Below are 6,000 nucleotides of genomic sequence, written 5' to 3'. Positions count from 1 at the left end.
GGCATCCACAACCTTCTTGGCCAACTTGTTCCAGTGTGTCACCACCCTCTGAGTGAAAAACTTCCTCCTGCTATCCAACCTAAATTTCCACTGTCTTTGTTTAAAAGATAGTGTCTCCCTTGTCCTATCACTATTCACCCTCATAAACAGTCATACCCCCTCCTGTTTATACGTTCCCTTCAAGTATTGGAATATCAGAGTGAAGTCTCCCTGGCCTCCTCTTCTCCAAGCTAAACAAGCCCAGCTCCCTCAACTTTCAAAGGAGAGGTTCTCCAGCCCTCTGATCATCTTAGTGGCCCTCCTCTGGATCCTCTCCAGAAGTTCCACGTCTTTCTTGTGCTGGGGGTCCCATTCCTGGAAGCAGTACACCAGATAGGGCCTCACAAGAGCTGAGTAGAGGGGGACAATCACCTTCCGTAGCCGCAGGCAGATCCACTAAAACACAGCTGTCTATCTGCACAAGGCCCCCATCGTAAAGCCAGGTCAACCAGGTCAGCCATTCTTCCACGTAGGTGAAGATGGAATTTTACCGATGTCGAACATATATTCCCAGATGTGGACAACAGCACTGCAAGCCCTCTCCTTCCGAAGCTTTTCTACTGAAGAGTATGCTCTCTCTCACAAACCTATGTACTATTTCACATTGCATCTACACTGTACATATGGGCAACGTGCCATTTCTGCTTACATCCATGTGCCAAGATGTCCATACGAGAATCAGGTCAGACTCAGTACATACACAAATCCCTCCAGCTCTGCAAGGTGCAGCTATCCAGGAGCACGATGAAATGCAACAGAGCAGTGTCTAGATGGAGAGTCTGATGTGTTTGTGATGAGTGTCCTGGTGGTCAAATTGCAGAAGGGAAATCATTGTGAGCTGACATCCCGAGCTTATTTATTAATCCAGGCTGAATGACTAATTTATGGCCAGTTATTTTTAGCCTTTTACACAGTCTCTATTTCATTATTTAAGGTGTTTAATTATGTACCTGTCTAATTAGTATCTGAAGAAAATAGGCTTCCTTACTAGACTGTCTTCCGTGAAGGGCAATAAGTACTCCTATTAACCCCAACCTCCCCTAATGCTGACAGTCTTTAAAATGAAAATATTTAACACCCTTCATGCTACGAGGGAGAGGTGATTCTGCCTATAGGAATGTTGCAACAAATGCCAAATCAGGCAGTGCAACTGAGCAGCAAAAGCACAAAAGAAATGGAAGCCTATCCTGTTTACATTAGTAATTCTCCGGTTCAGACCAGAAGACTGATTTCTTTAGAGAGCACTTGTATACAACAGGAACAATTTTGTTCACTTCCTGCAGGTGTGTCAGGTGAAATCAATATTAATGACTTCTCACAAAGAATCTCCTCTTCTCCTCTCAAGGTCTGCGGATCTCTCTTCAGCGTGTCTTCTCAAGCAGCTTTTCTAAAACAGCACAAAATGTTCTCAATTTGGAAAAAAAAAAAATGGTTTCATCTTTAAAATGACAGAACAAATAGAATGAAATTGGCTTTTGGTTTGTTTTTTAAATTCAGCATTTTAACATCTAAAAAATAAATGTTTGTGCTTCGTCTCAGATAAATACAGCAAACAACACAGAGACAGGGCTACAAAAGAAATGTGTGGATTTTTGAAGCCCTTGTTTATCAGAGGCATCCGCAGCATGACGCAGAGACCTGCCTCAGTGAGAGCAGCTCCTCAGGCAGCTCCATAAGCCACCACCTGCTTGGACCCTTTGGGAAGCAATGAGGTGTATGTCATCTGAGATGTGCACCTATATGTCTGCCTGTGATCTGAGACATTATTGCCCGGCTTTGTGCAAACTAGGAGCATGAAGGAATCAAAGATACTGAGCTGCTATCGAAAGAAAGCAGCTTTGAGATTTAGGTTGGGAAAAACTGGTATGGAACAAACTGCCCTTCAGACATCTAAGATTTTCTCACATTCATCTTGCAAAATGAGAGCTGCTGTATTTAATTGCATACACGCACACTGAGTAGTTACACCAGATTTTTTGAGTAGTTGCACCAGATTTATTGACTGGTTAGGTGTCCCACTTTTCATCCCAGTAGTTTTTCCCTGCTTACGTGTAACTGCAGGTCCTTTTGTAGATGACAATATGTGTTGAGCTCACAGCCACCTCTAGCACACTTGATTTTAGGGGCTGCATTTTATTTCCCACATTATATACATGATTTCTGCCAGGTGCCTGAGATGAAAACACTCATCTCCATTTTATTTCATACATCTTTTATCAGCTATTCACCAAACCATCACACCGACCAGGTGTGTGCATAGATCTACAGAGGGAACAGTCACCTCTGCTGATGCTTTTCAGTTTGTGATCCCTGTAAATGGTATGAGTACAACTGCCTGCCCTCCATGCCAACACCTGGGAGATCACTGCATTGAGCATCTCCCCTAGCAGCACTGTCAGAACAGAAATGGCTTCAAGCAGAGAATGGCAGTTGCTCAGCATCTTGGCAAATGGCTCTGTGCTGTCTTTTTGTGTCAAAGTAATTTTTCAGGGAGCCGGACCAGTCGGATTGACAGTTAAGCCCCATACAAAAGGTCCCAGTTCACTCTTCTGGATGGGCTGAAAGAACACACGAAAATGGCAGAAAATAAATCCAAAAGAAAGGCATGGATTTTGATAATTTCAGCAATTTAAACCAGCTAAGGGAAGAGTATGACAAACAAGGGAGCAAGGCAAGAGAGCAGAGGAGCAACAGAAATCCCACCCTTTGGCAAACCACTGCACAAACTTGTTGCATGTTCTGCAACACCACAGCCTCGGTTTCTTGGTATGTAAATGGAAGATAACCCATACCAAGAGCAGTATTTTCTGAGGCAGAAGGATCTCTAAAACGGAAAGGAGGGCACAGAAAGGTGAAGGGAAGGACAAAGTTGTCTGTGCAAGGAAGGAGAAGGCACTTCAGGGAAGGGCGCCAATTTATTGTACATGGGATGTTTCTAATCTCAAACCTGTCTTCCCTTAGGCATACCACTGGAAATATTGTACTTTCACTCCTTCCTCAGAGACAGAAGCATTTTTGCTGACGTTAAGTTGTTGAAATTGCAGTTTCACTAGAAAAGGCACATGTGGTCCTTATCAGAGCTGGTGACCTCAGCTTGGGTCCTACCAGCAAGGGATGCTTCATCTGTGTCTAGCTGCTCTCTGGCATGTTTGCTGCCCTGCAGGACAGTAATCTCTACTTTGTGGGAGACCAGCCTCACACAGTTCTTTCTCTTCCATCCCACGGTCACTGTCTATCCACCCAGGTATATCCCAGACTCTGCTTGTCCAGCTCTCAGGACTCAGTTCTCCAGCCTTTGAGGAGCTTCAGCATTTCCTGCTGCCAACAGCTGTGATGCAGTGAAAACCAGACCACCGAGCAGGCCTGCCTGAAAGCCAATGGTACTGAAAGCCTTCACCAAGCAGCAGCATGACTGGAGCCACACAGCAATGTCGAGGAGATTCTGTGCTTGAACATGGAAACATGACTCATTTTCTGATAAGCACCAGCTGCAGACTTTTTGGTGTGCAAACACTCTGCTTTCACCTTGAACTAGATAAAATAAAACATCCAACATTTACCCGTTCACCTTTACAGTTTGTTTCACAACTCATGGAATAAAAATGACCAGTTACTGGGTTGCTGGTCAATATTATTTTAAATTTTTCATATACTATGGATGAATGTTGAAGCATCAGTATTAACATAATGCACTTTCTGATTGGTACTAATTGAGACTTGAAAATAGAAGCTCCTTTCCTTATGTGCCTTACTGAAAGCTTGTTCTTTGTAGTGACCTAAGGTTGTTCATTCCACACTTTTTATTTAACGATGGAAAGCACATGATGACATCATAAAATATTTTTTTTCAAGTTCACACCTCGTCATTATACATGCAGCCTCTGTGTTCAGAGAAGCCAAATGGGGAAAAGAGCTCTGAGAGAAGAACCAGAATTTTTTTCCCTCGAGATTATTTTATTCTAGCTCAATTGTAGAGAGTTGCTAGGCCTCAGTTTGGTTTCTGTTCCCCTTGTCCTTAGCCTCAGCAGGCATCTTTCTGACTTACATTTCATGAAGTCCTTCCTCCAAGCGCCCACCATTTTCTGGGGTGACTGTGGAGACCTTGTATAAGGCACTGTGTGCCTGACTAATCCCATGCTGCCACTTGTCCCCATTCTGGATCAGTGCTTTTCATCTCTGTGCTACACCGAGGAGAGTATAAACCTTTAAAAGACAAAGATGAATGTCTGTTTAATTGTGTCAAACAGCATGGAGACAGCACTAAACTCTCTGTTGGCTTCCAATGTTCCCATACCTGCCACCACTCTGTCCTTGTGCCTGGCCTTTCTCAGCTTCTCCTGGAGGCCTCCTTGGTCTTGGGGAATTTTGAAGCTGTATGGCCCAATTCCTGGCCTTTCTGCATACAACTCCATCCTCGTCCTTCCCCTCCAGGCTGAACACAGCCCACTGTCCTCTGCCTTTACAAGGGCAGGCATGTGGTTGTGCTCACAAAAGTGCTCAGCAATGCCAAGAGAAGAGGCATTTTCAAAACAGCACTGGAGACCTGAAAAGTAGGTCAGGCAGCTTCTGGTCACTGGCATTACTGGGCAGCAGAGTTCAGAACTATGCCCAGAGCTGTCACATCCCACCAGTGCTGGGGGTTGCTATTGGAAGCATGTTTGGACCAGTCAAATGGATGTAGCATCCAGACAGGCACTGGGCCATTTAATTAGCTAGTTTAAGTTGGCTGACCTGAACTCCAGGCTTTATCTGGGCACATGCAAGCAACACAGACGAGTGCTGAGTGTACTCCCACAAAGGGTGTGATCCTGACCCTGTTGAAAGTAGTGGAGGGTTGTTGTCATCTCCAGCTGGAGCAGAGCTCAACCTTTTGTCACTACAATTATTTCAAGTCTACTTCATACCGATTTTAACTATAAAAATCCCCCTAGGAACACTCCTTGTTTACAAAATCGCCTCCTGCTCTTGACTGAAGCATTCGTATCTCAGTTGTTAGCCACAGTAATGAGCTGACAATTTCCTCCAATTGGCACATTTCATTCAAGACATGTTATTGTAACCACGGCTGCCTAAAACGTACAAAATTGGGTTCAGCAAAGAGCTGTTTACTGACACATGAACAGAAAAGCCTGGAAGTCCATTGTTTTCTTGTCTTTTGACTGGGACTGTTGTTTCCTAGGCAAGTGGAATAAAAATATATTTAAATATGCAGAAGAGAGCAATTTTATGGAGTCTCTGGTGTGAGTTTCTACTTGTGCTTCATCCCATGGCTTCAGAAGCAGTTTCAGCAGCTGTCACAGCCCCATAGGAGGCGGTTTGTGCTCCTTACAGACAGTTCCTGATTCAGAGGAACTCTGGATCCCCAGCAGAAAAGGGGAGCTGGCTTTCCCTGAAAGTAAAGGAGCAAAACCTCTTGGCTCCATTTCATCTTCCGAAAGGGTCGAGGAAAGTGAAAAGGGAAGGAGGGGAGAACTCCAGCTGCAGTAAATTAGATCTATTTTAATAATGTCTCATTGGCCTTGCGGTGTACATGAAAGAGAGTGGGCGGGTCCAATTAATAATGATTGGTTTGCCATTACAGTGATAAATAACGTCAAACAGCTCTTTAGAAGTACACTTAGGGGCTTCCTTTCCTCTTCTTTTGGTGGCAGATGGTGTAAAATCCCTGGGTTCTTTGGACCTTGACCTCCTGCAGATGTTGGGATGGGACAAAATGGTCCTCGGGATGGTAGAGAGGGAAAGAAAATGAAAACCATTCTAATGTACCATATCAGGGCTAGCAGTGGGGTAGACCACTAACTGCATTTTTTATTACTGCCACTTACCGGCTCTGATTCTTCTGTTCTTAAAGAGTTATGTCAGTAATTGTGAGGCAGCTGAAAGGGAGAGTGGATGCGTGAGGTGATGAAGTATTATTGGAAATCAGACCAATAGAAGATGAATGAAAGATTATGAGAGGGG

The sequence above is a fragment of the Tetrao urogallus genome (assembly GCF_951394365.1).
Source record: "Tetrao urogallus genome assembly, chromosome: 1".
NCBI lineage: Eukaryota > Metazoa > Chordata > Aves > Galliformes > Phasianidae > Tetrao > Tetrao urogallus.
The sequence above is the reverse complement of the archived record's forward strand: the minus strand, read 5'-3'. Positions refer to the sequence as shown.